This window comes from Siphateles boraxobius, unplaced genomic scaffold (genome assembly GCF_051911475.1).
Source record: "Siphateles boraxobius isolate OS27281-9 unplaced genomic scaffold, OSU_SipBor_1 6, whole genome shotgun sequence".
NCBI classification, from domain to species: Eukaryota; Metazoa; Chordata; class Actinopteri; order Cypriniformes; family Leuciscidae; genus Siphateles; species Siphateles boraxobius.
In genome coordinates this window covers 25,366,634-25,386,165 of record NW_027509186.1, presented here as the reverse complement: position 1 = coordinate 25,386,165, position 19,532 = coordinate 25,366,634, and the positions used below count along the sequence as shown (strand labels likewise).

The following is a 19,532-nucleotide window of genomic DNA, read 5'->3' as shown; positions in this document are numbered from 1 at the left end:
CATACATGAACACCATACACAGTCCTCCTCACAGTTTTGAGAGAAATATGTATCCCCCAGCCAAGTCTTTAAATTCATTTCCACTGTACTTAACATCTTTTTCATATAAACTTGGGGAATTTCTCATAAATTGCCTAACAATTCACTCGTTTTTCTTGATGCATCAATTAAAAATCATGCCGATGCAAATGCATCGATCTTGGAACATGGATTTTTTCAATCTTTAGTTAGATACACATATCTGCATATATGTTGACCCAAATAAATGTATATTCTCCCAAAACCTCTGCATTTGGCCTCTCCAGAGTTTTTCGGTGGACATGGCCCAGTTTTTTAATGTATCTCCAGTTAAAGTGCCCCTATTATGCTATTTTAAAGGTTCCCTTGTTTTGTCTCCTACAGTAGGTTTACATGCATCAAAGGTCATAAAACACTTTCATTTTCAATATACATTGTGTATAACCTCATTTCTCAAAGATTCTGAAAACCAAGATTCGAAGATTCAGTCTCTCTAAACCCCTCGTTTCTGCAAGCCATTTGAAGTGCATGCAAAGTGGATTTCGAAAAACGACATCATCTTGACATCAACAACACAAACCAGTCTCAGCTACAACTACAGTGTTTGAGAGTGAGTCAGAGTAGACGTTGTTCATGGACAGTCAGTGAAGACCATAGGCTGGCATTATGCAAATTTGCAGCACTGTTTTGTAGGTATGTATCAGGAAGAGAGAGTTGAATGGCTGACGTCTTGTTGCAGCAGTGCAGAATCAATTCTTTCTTTTAGGACACAATAAATGTTTTTGTTGTGCACTTTGATCTTTAAAACTTGTCAGACTTTTTACATTCACAAAGAGCTATATTACACACAGCATAAAGGTTATATATTTGAAAAAGCTCAAGTGGGTGCTTTAATTCCACTGATGCTGCATCTTTTACTCACAATGAGATAAGTCTGGATCAAATCCACTGTGGGTTCATCAAGACCTTTTTGCACACTCCTGGCGCACCTATCGGTCTCTAACTCTAGATGCCTACGGACTCAAACATGTATCACCATGGGGCCGCCTTTTTGCTGGGTTTGTCCTTGATGTGGCTGAGATTGCACCACAGTTACAAATTCTGGTGCTTTGCGTCATCTGCTCCCCACTGACCGGTTCGGCTTCATTCTGCTCTCACCGTCCAAATGAAACACCCGTCATATCGCTCTGGGCATTTTGTGAGATTTCTGTTCAACTGCGACGACCTAGAACTCGAAGACCTTGATTGGTTTTTCTGAAGATCTCCCAGAGCATACATCTTTAAAGCACTGACACAACACCACAGCTTTTTTCAAAATATACATAAAACTCTTTCAGAATTAACCCAAAAACGATTTGAATTTCTCTTCGTTGCATCAGTAATTACTGCGATCAGTGTGGCACTGCGCTTCCTGGTTGGCTTCTACTGTCACCCAAGTTCTCGAAGACAAGATAGCTGTTGTGTAGCTTTATGTTGAACTGAACTGAGTGGTCATGGGAGAGGTTGAGTATATCTGTAAATTGCGGTTAACAACACATCAGGTTTACTCTGTTCACGCTCCCTGCTAAATTCCGGGCAGTCAAACTGTGCTGGCAGAGAGATCGAAAGATGGCAAGTGAGAGAGAGTTATTTTCTCTGCAGTTCCTTTTGGGGGAAAAGACTCAAACTGCTTGGAGATGCAAGCTAGATCAACACACCCTCCTAGCACAGGGAAAAATACTGTGTGTTCTGTTCCAAAACCTAGTGAGCTACCTTTAGTGTCGGCATTTTAAGACATCATCGATGCGAAAGCCGTGCCAAAAGGTAACTTATTATTTTGCCTCTTACGACACCTCGTTTTAACTAAATCCTAAGGTAGCATCACATGTACAGTTTGCATTTTGCAGTATGCATTTCAAGAACGCTTTGTGCAACAAGCTCAAAAATTGACCTATGATGGCTGTACTTTATATCGTAAGTAAAAATGTTGTCATTCAATTAAATTCCATTACTCCCGTCTCCAGTCACATGATCCTTCAGAAATCCTTCAGATATGCTGATTTGATGCTCAAGAAACATTTCTTATCATTATCAATGTTGAAAAGTGTTGTTGCTTAATATTTTTGTGGGAACTGCGTTATCATTTTTTCCCACAATTCTTTGATGAATATTAACTCTTTCCCCACCAGAATTTAGTTTTTTTTAGAAAGTTGCTAGCCTCCACCAGCATTTTTCATAATTTTCGCAAACATTTTGTGGCCCCCACAATATTTTGTTGTATTAATATCTGAACATGCAATATTTCAAAAGAAAGAACAAAGCCTCTGCTTTAAAACAAAAAAAAACTATTTTATTCTAGTGTTGCGGCAAAAACAATAACTAACAATATAGCATCACAGCATAAGAGACATCAGGATTCCAAATTAGTTTTAAAAGATTTATTCTTGCAAGAAGTTCCCAGTCCATCCATACAGTCCAGCTGTAGGCGGAGTGAGACCTTGAGCAGCGGGCTGCCAGCAGTCTTATACTGTTCTATCTCTTGTCTAAACAAGAGGAACAAAGGAACTTTATGACTACCCCAAAAGCAGAGGGTCTTCTCACCTCTGAAGTCAGAGGTCACTTGCCCAACCACCTGCTGATTGTCTCACACACACCTCCAAGCTGTATAAACATACCAACAGGAAAACAGGGTCCTCTGTTCTCGTACACAGCACAGATAAAGAACTAAAATCAATGAGAATATAAAAATTTCTACAACAGTTTCCCCCTTTTTTTATCATTCTCTTTGATTACTTAATAAACACAACAATTTTAAGTCATTGCATCACACTTCTACAATTCTTCAATTTTACCTTTCATTTTCTGCTTAAACTTGTTGAAATAAGATTAGAAGAAAAAGCTTAGGTTGTTTTTTATTTTATGGGGATAGTATTTAGCAAGCAACTTGCTGAGTAAAGAATTTATCTGAAGCCAGGCTAAATGGATAAGCACTGTTATCGCATTCCTAACATTAAATCAGACTCTCAGTCACCTCAGTAAATAGTATAGGTTCTAGTAGGAAAAATATACCTTAACTCAATTAAAGCATTTCGCTGTAACTTCCGCTACTTGTATCGTCTGCATAATTTTGTTCAGCCTTGGGTTAGCCTGTCATTTTCCAATTGAACAGAATCCTATTCACCCATGAATAACAAAATAACACATACAATCCTAATTCCTACTATTAGCCTTTTCCATTAATCACCTTGATTTTCCTAACCATATTTTGTTCACTACTATTTCAATTTAGAAAGCTCTATTTTAATGCCCTTTTTAATAAAATCTTTCCATAAAAGTTTTATCATTTTATCCATTCTTCTAACCAATGTTAGTTATTCAAAATTTGCTTATTTGTTCAAAAAAATATTTTTGCTTGTTACACATCAATTAATAGATTTTCTACTTCTCCTGAAAATATTTGAACCAATCAAATTATTAGATCTATATCAATAGTAAGCCCTAGTTTGACCCAATCAAATAAAATCATCAAAATCATCACAAAAAGTTTTGCTAGACTCAAATCATTAGTTGGTGCACATCCTCCTCCAGGTGTGATGATTATCTCGTTCGTCCCGCAGACATTCCTTCTAACCAATGTAGTTTATAGCTTATTACACATTAGTTAATAGATTTTCTACATTTGCACTAAACAAATCAATATCTAGTTTGATTCAATCAAATACAATCGTCAAAATCATCATCAAAAACATATTCTTCTGCTAAACTTGAACCATCAATTGGTCCACATCTTTCTCCAGATGTGTTGATCATCCGTTGCCCCATGCATGGACGTTCCATCTTCACCATTTTGACACTTTGCGCGCCGTTGAAATGGTTTTTCCAGCGTTGGCGGGCGAGGTATGTTTCTAGCACATTCCTTGATCACCCACTTTATTCTTCGTGTTGGCGTGTGGGGTTGCTGATGTTGTTTGCTGTAGTTTAAGCTGAGATGTTTGGACCCAGGTCTAAAACTCTCCAATCATTTTCAAATCCTTACAAGATTTTCCCTTAGATCACGATCGCACCCCCACTGGAATGAGTCATCTGCTGTCGGCTGTCACCTGCGAAATGGAGGCCTTAAGTGATTTTGTTAGTGACCGCTTGTCTTGTCATCCCTTTTGGTGTGACCTGTGTAATTTTCAACCTGAAACATATCATCAGATAATTTCTTGCTCATTGAATAGCACTCATGGTCCTTTTCTCCTGAAAAAAAAAAAAAAAAAAACACTCAACCCATGTTGCTCATGTTAACAAACAATACAGAATCAGTTCTGTTTGGTTCAATCCTGGCATCCTGCAAAATGAAAATTTTAAGTTAGGCACTGCACAAGGTTAGGCACTCTGTCTTCACTTTTGCTCATGTTAACAAGACAATATGTATACATTTGGAACAGAATCAGTTCTGTTTGATGCAATCCGTTCTGACAACCTAAAAAAATGAAACTTTTTAAGTTAGCGCTGCGCAAAGTGTGGCACCTTTCTGCCACAATAATAACCCAGGTCAGGATAACTAGTCAAATTCATTCACATTGTTTTCACTGGGCACTGTCTGCTCTGCCCGTTCACTTCTGTATGACAAGATCAGCTGGTTTTAGACAAATGGTCCTTCTAACTCCCTGGAGAGTTGAAAGGCTCTAATCTGACCATTTGTTCATGTGTGTGTGTCTTTGCTCATGTCATGTGCGCAAAAGTCTACATCTTCTGTGAAGAAAAACAAATGTTGAGGTTATTGTCACAAAGTTTTCTTTTGTCTGCTGTGCTGGCCTGGCGTTTCCTGTCGAAGCAATTCTTGTTACTTGCACACTTACAGACAGATTATTATCATCCTCCTCTTGATAAATTAGATCTCATCTTTTTTATCAATTTAACATACTAAGATTCTCTTACATTTATCAGACGACACATTTACATTCTTATCAGTTCTTGCTTTCCCTCGGAAATCAAACCCATGACCTTGTTGTTACAAGTGCCAATACTGTTTGAACAACAGGAAAAACTGCAATATTTGTTCATATTTGTTTGGTAACATTTGTTTGGATAAAGTTTGCTTAACCCAAACATTGTCCTTCAGACAAATTTCCTTTAGACATCTTTCTCTGCCTCTGAAACAAAAATATTACTTTATCTTCTTCTCACAGCGTAATCTGTTTTTCAGGCCTGTTGTTGGTCTCGCAATTCAGTCATCTACAAACATTCTTCAGGTCACCAATTTGTCTGGTCAGGTTTTTTTTTGTGTGCACACTTCGTCAACGTCAGTCGAATAACAATCTCCCCCTTTTTACGATGCCTAACTGTAAAGGGCTCTCTGGATAATCTGATATTTACTACTGTCAAATCTATTACATTTTCTCAACATATGACTGACGGCTATCTACGACTTCACAATTCTAATTTACACATCAATACTTAAACCTGTCCAGAAAGTAATTCAAATCTACTGCCCATCATAAATGACCAAAATAATAACTAACAGACAGAGCTCAATGATCAATCAACTTAAAGCTCCTCCTATGTTCTGTGTTGTCTTCTCATCAGATTGACTCAAATTTCTCAGCTTCCTTTCGAATTTGTAATTTGCCTTAACCCATCTATAATGCCAAAACACTCTTTCCAGAAGTTAATGACACATTTATACACACTATTCAGACAAAAAAGTTGTCCTAAACTAGCACATACTGTACAAAACATGAATTAACATTCACACTCATAGTCCCTGACTATGAACCGCTCATATTTCTATCTTTTCTCTAAAAAGATTTAAATGACATTTTAACCTTACATTTTCCCTGTATCTTCTATCTAATGTTTTATGGCCTCTTAAACCAGTTTCAGAGCATGTCTGTTCATTATTCATTTGATTTTAGAAAAGTCAGCTGGATTGTTTTGGTGCATTATTACTTTTCTTCAGTTTGCCTTGGCTGACTGATAACAGAAATGCAGAGTACCATCTCCCTTCCTTCACTCAGACAGTCTCTCTCTCTTTCTCTCTTGAACAAACTAATAATATTTTCAATCAGCCTCCTAAGAATGTATTTTAGACAGAATGTAAATTCCTTACACTAAACTTTGACCATTGTTATTCAGACTTTTCTCAGATCTACAAAGCTGTCTTCATCTTTAGCCACCACCATGTCCAGTGACCTTCAGGAGTTCAAACTATGTCATAGACATATTAGCTCAAAATCAACACTTCTATACATTTTCTTGCCTATAAGGCAACCAATATCACAAAAAGTTTTGCTACTGTCTCCACATCAGATAATTGCACCCCCCTGTGGTCTGTATGTTAATGACGTTTAGACACCCCATTGTCTGATAAGGTTCCCTGTGTCTCACACCGGCCCCATTTATACAATTGACTACCATTTGCTCAGGATGTGTAATCCCAATGGTGAAGAAACAAAATAACTTCACTTCTTTTATCTGATAATTAAGCCGTTTTGGAGGATGAGTTCATTCTAAAGTATATTTGGGAGTGGACCTCTCTGATGCTCTTGGCCCAAAGTAGCATCATATCCACTCTCTTCGCACAGAAAACACCTCCACAACCTGGTGGGCAGGTGCCCCAGTGGTGATGAAAGTCCTGGCTTGGGTTGTCCCCCTATGGCCATCGGAAGATCTTACCCGTCTCTGGGCTGACATCCAGCGCACTGGTTACAGCTCCATCCAATTGGGCAGAATTATCAGAGAGGCTCTTCTAAAATTTGACAATAATAAATACAAACTTTTCTTAGGTGTGGGTGAGAAGACATTCAAGAACCCTCACAGCCAGTAGGAGTGTCCTAAAACAATAACAACAGTATTTAATCAAATCAATCTATTAGACATCCTCAACAAAATCGCAATGCTTAGATTATACTCAGAGAATTTAGATCACAACTGTACATTCAGTGTACTTCATCTGTAGTCGGAGCCATCGGTGGAGACTAAATGAGACAAAGAAGTTACTGGTTCTAAAATAGGCTAAAAATGTCACCTCTATCGTTTAAGGTCTGTATTATTATTTTAAAGACTTCTTTAAAGTCACTCAGTTTTATTTCTAAAACATTTACAAATTGTCCTCTAAATTTATCAAATCTGAACTACCTGTAGCATGATTTGGTTTAGCTTTTCCATATCTATGATTTTCAACTGAAACATTGTGCTCAGACAGCTTTCTGCTGACATTGAATGAGAGAGAGACTCTTGAGGCATTCAGGACTGGTACATTTGCATTTTCATAAACTTCTAACTTCAGGCTTTATATACCATCTTTTTAACTCTAGCCCGGCTTAAGGCATCTTTTCCATAAATTACATGTATTTTCAATACAAGCATAATTTTTATAGTTTTCTTTTGCCCATACAGGGAATTTAGACATTACAAATTTCCACTCAGATTGAGTATCTGTCATACTGGCAGTTTCAGCCCCAGCACACATCAGATTCAGATTATCAAATTGTTTCAGCCAAATCACAAGCTAAAATCTTCTAAAATCAACACATCAGCTTCTAGTTCTTTCATGGTCAACACTAACAAGCTCTCTGTTCAATCGAATGTCATTTACATTTAGCAACTGTTAATCCCCTAACGCTGCTTTTGCTTAGCCTATTTTATCTTTATAAAAATAATAATCTTTCAAATTTCATCTAAATTTTAGTTGTCAGGTTCTCAATTACCATAATTTAATACCCGACTTCAATGTTTTCTCTAGGAGTTTACCAATCTGCAATTAGGATCAATACTAACCTTTGAGGCTGCGCTCTCTGCTTGTGATACATTTTTATTATCACTATAAATCATTCATTAGATTTGTCTCCCTATATCATCTAAAACCTTATTAAAGCATTTCATTCAAAACACAATCATCCTTTTATTTACCGGTACCTTTAAAATTCTTTACAACTCATTTAGTCTTATCTGTAATTTTACGTCAACCGGTACTTTTTATAATTCTTTCCTTTCAAAAGGAATTCCTTGCACTTAAATCTTTCAATCTTCTTACAACTTTCAAAAGTTCCATCTATCAACTTTCTTTAGTTCCTTCTCAGAACAAAACTTCAATATTGTCATTTAAATACTGTTGTACTTTCAAAACATTTACAGTCACTGCAAAATGACCCCCGCTGACCGCAATAAAACACTCTCTGTTATCCTGCCTATTGTTTGGTCACGTGAGCTTTCAAAACAGCTCCAGCTTACTTCACACCCCTGAAGCAGTGTGTCCTATTCAGGAAAAGCAAACAGAGCCACTGACAGTTCTCTGCATTTTTTCCCCCACTGTCCCAGCTGCAAATACAATTACAATAGCCGAATCATATAGTCTTCATCATATTAACCTTAATCTACTTTCTAACTCATATTAACACAGAATTGTCTTCAAATTTGTATCATTTTTTGGCACTTTCTTTGTTTTGAGCCAGTCAAGTTATTGTTTATCTTTCCAATCAGAATCAAACTTTTATATAAACATCATATCCGACATTGTTCATTATTGATTTTCCATAATCTTTAGACATAGCTGTCTTTACATCTTACTAATTTTGTATTATCATCAACACTAATTACAGAACAAGTACATATCTAATATCTGGAAGTCGGGCTAAATAAGCAAGCACTGTTGCTGTACTCCCAGTACAGCTGGACCCTCAGTCACTCCTTATTAGATACAGACATCATCTACAAAACAACCAGGATATATGCATTCGTTTTTTATAAAACTATAATTTTCCAATTCCTTTTATAATAAACGAAGGTTGATGGTTAATCCATCTTTTCACTACCCCCTTTTATAGACCCATTAGGTTCAAAAACACAATGGTTATCAAACTAAAACTAAACATCATCTGCAAATCTCTTTAAGGTGAGGGCTTCAGAGCAGAGCTGCTTACAGCATTTGCTCTCTTCTGTCTCACTATTTGTGTCATGACTGTTCAGTTACTATTCATACAGTATAAAGAAATTTAGCATGTCATCAATTTCATCAACACTGGTTTGAAAACTTATTCTTCTATCAAATGGTAAATCTGCAGATTCAACTTAATATTATCATTATTCCTCAGTTCCACCTCTACTGTTTCCCAGAAACCACAAGATTCTATTATTCGTCTCAGTCATTACACAGACAGCTATCATAGCCGTTAGCACCTTCAACTTTTGTTATAAAAATATGGCAATCTATTCTTCAATACCTTTGTTTTCATAACATTAATACAATACAGCACATTCACATCATCATTTCAATCATTATTTTATCATTAAAATATAGATTTTTTTCCCATTCTGCTTAATGAAAACATTCCTTATCTTTATACCAAATTAATCCCTGTTAATATACTCAATGCCTTATTTTATTATGAAACTCACTTTTCATACCATTTAAACAGTTAATTTGACTTCCATAAATTCTGTCTGAAATTTTATTTTCATCACATATAGTTTTCTACTATATTTCTTCTCAATCTTTCCCTACATGCCAGTTCCTTCTGTATCCTCTCCTTACCAATACTTTCTCTAGCCATCTATTATCTCTTTTTCTCCCAACACTAGTAGTGTTCCTGTCTTCTTGCTCCCTACATGCAGATACCATCTTTCGAAATTCAGATTCTTTTCATTCTAATTTCTTTCTACATCCTCAGTTCTTCATACCAAATCTTTCTTCAAATTCAGTCCTACATGCTAATTCTTTCTGCATTTGTTTTCGTTCCCTCCTATCTGCTTCCTCAAGCCAACAATCTGTCTGCTCACATTCTTTAGACTAAAACAAGATGCAACAACTCTGTTGCTTTTCACTGTTTCTTTTTTTTTTTTTTAAACTGTCCTTTTCACAACATTCAATCTTATTTTGCTCAGTGTCCCTTCTTCAGGAAAATCATGATATTTGATCAACTTTTCTGTCATTTTTATACATTTATGTCCATAATTCTTTTTCATTTGACCGAAAACTTTTGTTTAAAAATTAGCTAGCTTACCGTTAACGTTGACTCCATATTGGCTGAATCTTCTCTCTTGGATTTTTCCTTTTGACGCGCGTTTTACTAATCTGTCAAACGTCTTCGACAGATCCGACTTTTTCACCCAAAATCGGCCAGGTTTTAGCAAATTATGCTCTGTAATTATGGTTTACTCAATCTTTCCGCGCACCCAATCAATCAAGCGTGCACAAGAATTAGTTCAAGCGCGTTTCTTCCGTACGCTGTTTTACATAGAATTAACTCAAGCGCTTTTACTGGAATTAATTAAGTTACAATCAAAGATTTTGAATAAACCAGTACTTCAGTTGTGACTCTTCCCGTTCACCTACGAGCAATTATGGTACTTCTGTTCCCACCTACAGGAGCTTAGTTTTTTTGTAGAGACCGGTCTGATTCTGTCAGATCAATCTCTCCCTCAAAACTTACTCTGCTCGTACCAAAGAGACAAACTCAGCCAATATGGTTCATGTTCACTCACAATTATATCAAATTACACTGCACAAAATAAAATAATTTTACTGTCTCTTACCTGAGATGCTTTTACTGCCACCGAGTTCTTTCTGATTCCAGTGGGTTCCTCCTAGCCCTGATAGCAGTTTTGGCTCTTCTCTCTAAATTTGGCGAGGTAAGATCAAAGCCTGTGCTTTGAGATGATCAATTCGTCAAATCCGCTGTCAGGACCAGAAGAAAACCTCAAGGAATCCGACTTCTGACACCAATCTGTTGCGGCAAAAACAATAACTAACAATATAGCATCACAGCATAAGAGACATCAGGATTCCAAATTAGTTTTAAAAGATTTATTCTTGCAAGAAGTTCCCAGTCCATCCATACAGTCCAGCTGTAGGCGGAGTGAGACCTTGAGCAGCGGGCTGCCAGCAGTCTTATACTGTTCTATCTCTTGTCTAAACAAGAGGAACAAAGGAACTTTATGACTACCCCAAAAGCAGAGGGTCTTCTCACCTCTGAAGTCAGAGGTCACTTGCCCAACCACCTGCTGATTGTCTCACACACACCTCCAAGCTGTATAAACATACCAACAGGAAAACAGGGTCCTCTGTTCTCGTACACAGCACAGATAAAGAACTAAAATCAATGAGAATATAAAAATTTCTACAACACTAGCTTCATGCATTCTTTTTTTATCAACACTTGAATGTGGATAAGTTTCACCAAAACAGGCAACATTTGGAACAAAATCACTTTTTTTTTTCATAGACTACAACATGCATAAGTAATGCTTTTATCACTTGTTTCTGCTCCTTTTTTGACTGTTTTGATTAGGAGATTCTCTACTCTTTCAAAAGTTAGCGTAATAGGGCCTCCTAGCATTTAACAGTGAAAACATAGAAAGCCGGAGAATTCAGTTAAAGGCGGGGAAAGGGTTAAGTGCAATTGAACAGCATTTATTTAAAAAACAAATCGTTTGTAGCATTATAAATGTCTTGGCTGTAGTTTTTGATCAATTTGTATCCCCTCTTATTAAACGTGTTAATGTCTTTCAAAAAATATCTGATTGACCCCAAACGTTTTAACATAGTGTTAGTGTATAAAATATAATGAAGTATATTTTTAACGAGTTGTGCACTGTTAGCAAAGCAACATGCTAACAGTAAGTCAAGTCAAACAATTTTGCTATGTAGGCAGAAGGCAGCTTTTTATGGTTTTGGAACAGAGTTTTAGAATCTTCACTGAAAGTGAATGGCAAATAGGAAGTAAAAAAAGAAAAAAGAGTGCAGATGAAGGGGCATATTGTGCATAAAGAGGATGCAGAAGTGGGATGCACATTGCACAAAGGTTAATAACAAACTCAACAGAACAACAATTATTTTATTGGATGGTTTTATGGATGTGAAATCAATTATGTGAGCAGGGAAACAAGTGTTGAGTGTGATTGTGCCGTCAGGTGAGGTGCAGAACATGAGGCCCTGCTGTGTCAGACCCAGATAGATTATTCATGCATTCAATAATTTGGTTGCCTTAATTAAGATTCGCTCATTTGCATATGGTTCCTTTCACATTTGTCATGTTTCTCTCTCTCTCACTCCCTCTCTCTCTCTCTTTTATTGCAAGTGTCCCGACTGCAGTGCTACATTGTGGGAATGTGTAATAAATTACATTCTGGATGTTTTGTTGGAGATGCAGTCAACATAATTAATTTTCCATTTATTTTGTGGTGGAGGTAATGAGGGGAGATGGCAAGTTTTTGTTTTTCCTGCTGGTTAGGATGAGGCCACGTGCTTCTACATGTGGTCCAGATGTCTTCAGACAGTTATACTGGTGTGTAGATATTTGCCCCAATTATAAAATCTGTTTTGGTTTGAAACAAGATAAGACAACTCTAAATACAGGTATAAATGGGGTCCAAAATGATGATTCATTTACATGCAGAGAGTACTTCTGATATCAACATGGACCAACATGACATGGATCATGTGACGCGTTTGCGTCTGAAGTTCTTCATACAATACTTTATTTGAGAATCAGTTAATAACTTTTCTGCAATTAATTTGACCTAACTGTAATTAACCATATGCTACCGTTCAAAAGTTTGGGGTCAGTACGATTTTTGTTATAAGGATGGATTAAATCGATCAGGAGTGACAGTAAAGACTTTTAAAATGTTACAAAAAGAACATAAGCATCACAACTGTTTTCAACATTGATAATAATTAGAAATGTAGAATAAATTGATTTTAAAATAGAAAACAGTACTGTTTTTACAAATAATTGCAGCTTTGGTGAGCATAAGAGACTTCTTTATGAAATATTCAAAAATCTCACCGACCCCAAACTTTTGAACATAGTTTGCAACTTCTAATCACACACACATAGAAAAACACACGCACATACACACATTTATATGGCTTTTTTTTGTCAGTTTCTGTGGATAAAATGTGGATAATTATATTGAAAGCCATAATTTAGGCCTAAATGTGAGGGCTTTCAACTATACGAGGGACTCATAATTAGTATGAACATATAATGTGAACAGCCTTGCTTCAGAAAATAAAATAATGTCCCTAATAATGGCCAAATGTAATATAAATAATAAATGCCAAAAAATGTGATTTCATAATTCTCTGGACAAGCTTAACACCAGGTGTAAACAAGACCATTGATTGAGCAGCAGAGAAACATTGTTGGATTGGTGTTGGTGTGTCTGGAGTCATTCTGGTCCATTGCAAATACTACGCATCCCCCATCCTTATAATTTTCAAATGACCAAATTTATCAAAGGACATATGGGACATTATCAGCCAGGCACATCAAGTGAGACATATAGCGAGGGAAAATGAGTAAGGAGGGAGCCAGCCACAGCTGTTCAGCCCAGAGAGACTGAGAGACTAATAACAAATCTACTTTTCCAGTTTCCCTATTTCACCCAGTTCTCTACTTATATTCTTGCATGCATCTTCTTACAAGCGATCATTGGCACGACACAGGTCCTTATTGCTACATAGGTGTCCTGCAGAGCCTTTTGGTTGAACTGAAATCATGGTTACTGTAATAGCAGGGCCCGGGCCACTGCTGGAGGCTCATTATGGGGCCATAAGAACATTTTAGCCCAATAATGAATATGCACCCACTCCTCTGTAATCATTCATCAATGTACCGCGCACTCCCAATTATACCTGAGAACGTGGGGCGTAATGAAGGCTGATGAATTCATTTAGCAGGGAGGGTTTCTCATGCTGTATGTGCCGGGCCGTGCATCGGAGGAAAGGGAGAGGTGCACAGGTGACAGCTGGAACACCTGCACAAAGTCTTTCATAGACCTAGCCACACAGCATGGAATGCTGGATATATGAGCCAGTCAAATTCTGGGATTTCCATGAGTGCTACAGCCCTCTACTGGAGTTGTAGTGCACAGCTGTGCAAGATCTACATGATTTAGCCAAGTAGGATCTTCATGCCTATATGTACTTTGTATATATATATAAAATAGGGCTGCCCCCAACTAAAGATTAATAGTCGTTCATTTAAGAAATTAGTCGATTAATCGCACGTTTATATTAATCTAATTGGGCTGCTCAAATATACACTGGGTGCATGGAGGAATATAGCCCATTCAGCGCTCAAGCGCACACATAAAGCTTGCCGCAAAGCACCGGCAAATATAATGATTATAACTGCGTCGGGGAAAAAATAACAAGGAGACTTTTTAATTGTTTATTATTAAACTAGTGTTTTCTGAGTCAGTGTCGGCTGCAAAGATGAAGTTGACAATGCTGACTCTTCATCTCATCTCAGTGTAGTGCGCATTTAAAGAGAATGCACCTTTCACACAGATTACATAATCAGAGATTTTGTTTTAATTTGTTTTTTATTCAAATTGGTTCATTTAAAAGTAGACTTTTCAACTTGTCTGTGCCTTTACCCTGCCTTAAGGTACATTTTTGAGATGCGCTCAAGTTCACAGAGTCGAAGACGGGAGAAAGTGCATCCTGTTTGTTATTCTTTATTTTACAAAAGCATAACGTTTTGTTGTTATTGTGAGTTTACACAGATAAAAGTAGACCCTTTCGAATGATGTATTACTCTAATATTTATGACCATAAATTGAGTATTTTAAGTTGTTTCCACTGTTATGAGGAAGAAGTGATCGCGTCTCCATGTCATGCAGTAAGCGTACTATACTCTAGCTTCCACACACAAACAATTGGATGTGTTCCTAATAGTAGTGCACATTTATAGGTTAAGGTTAGAGCGAGCAGCCATGTAATGTTGCTAGTACTTACATGTTCTAAATGATAAGCCATATTTGAGGTTGATGAATTATAGGTGACCGTTTGGATTTCCTGTCCGACATACTGTAATTACCAAAAGAATCCACCGTTAACCATCTGTCCCTCACAAACTGTGTGACTTCACCGTTTCCTGTGGATTTTTTGACGAATAATCCTCTTCTCTATTGATGGCAGCCCTAATATAAAAGATACAATATTGTTAGTTACTTTGTCAATTTTTGCTAGACCAATGAGAAAAGTTCCAAACACAGCAGCAAAACAGAGCAAATATTTTTCGATTTTGAATGTATCACTGTGTTTGAACCAATATGTTGAGTTCATGATTCAGTGACTCACTGATATAGACAGTCACTTTTTTATTTTCTGAATAAATCAACATTTTTTAACTAATCAGTTGAATGAATGATTCAATGACTCACTTATAAAGACAGCCACAAAGAGCTGCTGATCACCATGTAGCGCTGTTGTTGTTCTCAGACATATTGATAAGTAAATGTATCAATCGTATATAAATTGTGCTCATAGTTGCATTTAGTTTTCCCAGTAATTATTAGAAAAAATAATGTGAAAAAATGCTGTAAATTATGGCCCATGGGTAAATTCTGGGAATACCTACCATTGGAGAAATTCAAGCTTAAAGTACTTCCTTTCTGTTTTTATCCATGTGAGCACGGCACCAGCAATGCCAATAGCATGAGTTTGATTCCCAGGGAAAGCAAGAGCTGATAAAATGGATGTGTACCTTGAATACACATTCATTTTTGGCATTGGGTTTATAGTTGGCTTGGCTGCAGAGCTCTCTATGGTGGTTGTGTGCACCTCAGAGAGTCACAGCCTTTAGCAGGCTGGTAATAAATCAAGGCTGTCTCATCCCCCAGGCACCGAGCCAGAACCCAGACCAATATTTAACTTTCTAATTAAAGAAGAACTCTGCAAAAACAGAGGAACTAATTTCTCTCTTTTATTTGAGAAAGCATCATCCTCTTAGTCTCTCTGGAAATGTTGACAATCCAAATGAAGTTTTAGTCTCTTATATTTGAATGGCTTTTCCAAGTCAACATTGTATGGCTATTCATGCAGAAGTAACTCGGGCTTATCCACCTTCATCTCTGGAAAGTCCTGTGTTAATTTGCTGCCTCAGACCTGAGTCCATTTTAAACAAATCGTTGTGGACTTAAGGCCAACCTAGGATCTCTTTGGGCTCCATAATGGGTTTTACTCCATGTACAATGACTCCCACACTGTAATATATGCAGATATATGTGTGTGTGTGTGTGTGTGTGTGTGTGTGTGTGTGTGTGTGTGTGTGTGTGTGTGCGTGCGTGCGTGCGTGCGTGCGTGCGTGCGTGCGTGCGTGCGTGCGTGCGTGCGTGCGTGCGTGCGTGCGTGCGTGCGTGCGTGCGTGCGTGCGTGCGTGCGTGCGTGCGTGCGTGTGTGCGTTTGTGTGTGTAACAGTCTTATTCAACAGAGGCAAACTCCCAAATGTGCTCTATTGAGATCTTGTGACTTGAGATGATTTGAGCTTTGTGACATGACACATTATCCTGCTGGAAGTAGACCTCAGAAGATGATACACTGTGGTCTAAAAGGGATGGACATGTTCAGCAACAATACTCAGGTAGGCTGTGGCATTTAAACAATGCTAAATTGGTACTAAGAGGCCCAAAGTGTGCCAAGAAAACATCCCTCACACCATTACACAACCACCACCAATCTGAAGCATTGACACAATTCAAGATGGATCAATGCTTTCATGTTGTTTATGCCAAATTCTGACCCTACCATCTGAATGTTGCAGAAATCGAGACTTATCAGACCAGGCAACATTTTTCCAATTTTCTGTCATCTAATTTTTCTGAGCCTGTCTGAATTGTAACCTTATTTTCCTGTTCTTAGACAGGAGTGGCACTGGTGTGTCTTCTGCTGCTGTAGCTTATCTGCTTCAAGGTTTGACGTGTTGTGTGTTCAGAGATGTTCTTCTGCAGACCTCTGTTATGAGTGCTTATTTGAGATACTGTTGCCTTTCTATCAGCTCAAACCAGTCTGGCCATTCTCCTCTGTCCTCTGGCATCAACAAGGAATTTTCTCCCACAGAACTGCCTCTCACTGAATCTTTTTCTGACCATTCTCTGTAAAACCTAGAGATGGTTGTGCGTGAAAATCCCAGTAGATCAGTAGTTTCGGAAATACTCTAACCAGCCCGTATGGCACCATCAACCAAACCACGTTCAAAGCTTTCTTCCCCATTCTTTCTCAGTTTGAACTTCAGCAGATCATCTTGACCATGTCTACAGGCCTACATTTTGCTGCCATTTGATTGGCTGATTAGATATTTGCTAATGAGCAGTTGAACAGGTAATGTGGCCGGTCAGTGTGTTTATATAGCATTATTTTGATTATTGTTTTTACATTTTAATATTTTTTAATATGAAGGTCGTGAGACCGAAACGTTGCTAATAAAGAGTTTTTTTTTAAATGCAAGTCCTGATAGTGTGCGGGAGTTTCTCGTTTGCAGATTGTCGACCGATCTTATTTGGTCGTTTTTTCCTACGCACCTATTATCTGCAGGTGTGCGATGGTTTTTTGTTAATTAATATGTTTTAATACCATTTGAATTAGTAACTCTGTTGCATACCTGTTTAACTTTTTTATTTAGTTCATCCTGCATTTTTACTTCAAATAACTGTAGGTTTCAAAGACATGCAGGGGCTTGCTGTGCCCTGGGAGCAAAGCTGTTATTGATATGTCGAGCACAGGCCCATCGTGCCAAGCCCTTGGCACAGGGGATTTGATTGGAAATGGTGTTTTTCCAGCAGGGCAATCATTCAGGTATATGATTCTTCACTAAACAGAGGAGGAAAGACAGGCTTCTGGATGCCGCTGAAGAATTTGTTCACTCTGATACATTCAAACAGTTGTGGCCCGTAATCCATGTATATTACAGATAGGCTCGGTTTTGCTTGACATATGATGGATCATTATGTATTAGTTTTTCAAAGAAACACCAGACGCAAAATCCTTCTACAAAATACTCAAATTAATCTCTCAAAAACCACAGAATTAAATGCATCTTCACAGCTTTCACCAGCAGAAATGTATTTTAACCATCTCTGAGATGCAGAGAATGTCTTTATTGACATTTTTCTTTTTTTTAAAGGCAGTATTTGTCACTTCCCTTTCAATGTGCTGAGCAGAGGACGATGTGTCTGCGAGCCCCATATGAGAATTTAATGCATTCTGATGGCGGCTGTGTTGTCGGCCAAGTCAAGCTGAGCCTGTTTTTGTGATTAAACAAAATGAAATTACTGCCAGCAAATGGAAAGCATGATTGATTTTCTCGGCAGATACGGTGTGCGGCTACGCGAAGGCTTGTTTAACTTCATCACAACAAATCCAATAAGGGCTGACACAGTTTCACTCTCTATGGTCCTCAGAGCGGGTCAGGGACTCTTCTGGCTTAAATGTGTCTCCCAGTGGAAATAGATACAGAGATTTTCCTGCCAACAGAATTAGAGGGCTGTTAACAGTTGAATAATATACATCTGTATGTAACAGTAAGTGCGTGCGTGAGTGTGTGCACGTGTGTAATTTAAACATCCTCTCTTCATTTTGCTTGAATGTTACCATTCTGCCTCGTGCAGCAGCAGAACGATGATAAATTATTCCCCTCTCCTCAGTAATGACTTCCATTACTGCCCACTTGTGATTAATTAGTGACAAGATAGAGTGTGTATGCCACCTCCCTGCCCGGCTGAATCACCCCCTCCACCACTGACCGGCCAGACTGTCTAGTTCTGGTGGACGTCGCCCATAGTTACAGATCACTCACGTTCACATAGAAAGAAAAAAAAGAAAAAAAAATTATATATATATATATATATATATATATATATATATATGCTGTAATATACCTCAATATGTTTTTTTAGTATAGGCCGATTATTTGTGCAGCAGTGAATTAGATGTGAAGGTAATATTTTTCATTGAAATTTTTTAGAAGACTGGGATTTTTGTCACCTTTGTGTAAGGTTTTCGGGCATAACAAAGTGTTCTGAAGGTCATATATTCTCCAGGCATTCAGCAACAGGCTTGGATTCCCCTATAGTTAAAAAAAAAAAAATCTTTCTGGTTTTATATTTGACATAATTCAAAACTGAAGTATGGATGGGAGAGCCAGTTATAATTACTATGGCAAATTCCTACGAATTATTCTAATGAATATAATATACACTAAATGCAAAAGTTTGGGTACAGTAAGATATTTTTTTTAAAGAAATTATACAAGGATGTGATAAACTGTTTTCAACATTGATAATAATAAGTAGGTGTGTAACAGTGTTCGTATTTGTATTCGGTAAATATGTGTACATATGTGTATAAATATTATATGTTTCTGTCCTGTGATTACAGTTGTAAAAATGAATGTATTTAATTTGATTTGCAATTCTATATTTACTTTTGTGAAATGTAAACCAAAAAAAAAGTTTTTCACTTATATTAAAGGTGATACTGTCAAGCACGTGGGTGTTTAAAAGTTAAACCCTAGTAAATTCATAAATTGCAATTTAAAATGGTGATGAGAACATTTAAATGTCTTTAAAATGTTAAAACAAAACCTAAAACTTTGAATTAGACTCTTTAATTCTAATTGTAAAATCTATAATAGTTCCACAACAAAATTCAAAGCATGTCCATGATTGAGTATCTCTTGAATTTGCCACAGGGAAGCTGCCAAATGTTCTCTCTCTGGATCCTGAAAATCAGGAAACTGATTTTCCAGCTATTTCTAAAC

At 37.3% G+C, this 19,532-nt stretch overlaps 1 protein-coding gene across 5 annotated transcripts in view; it reads left to right on the top strand.

The window, feature by feature from the left end:
* sez6b (seizure related 6 homolog b) overlaps positions 1-19,532 on the top strand; it is a 197,198-nt gene that overhangs the window by 166,800 nt on the left and 10,866 nt on the right. The gene's annotated exons all lie outside the window — the stretch shown is intronic.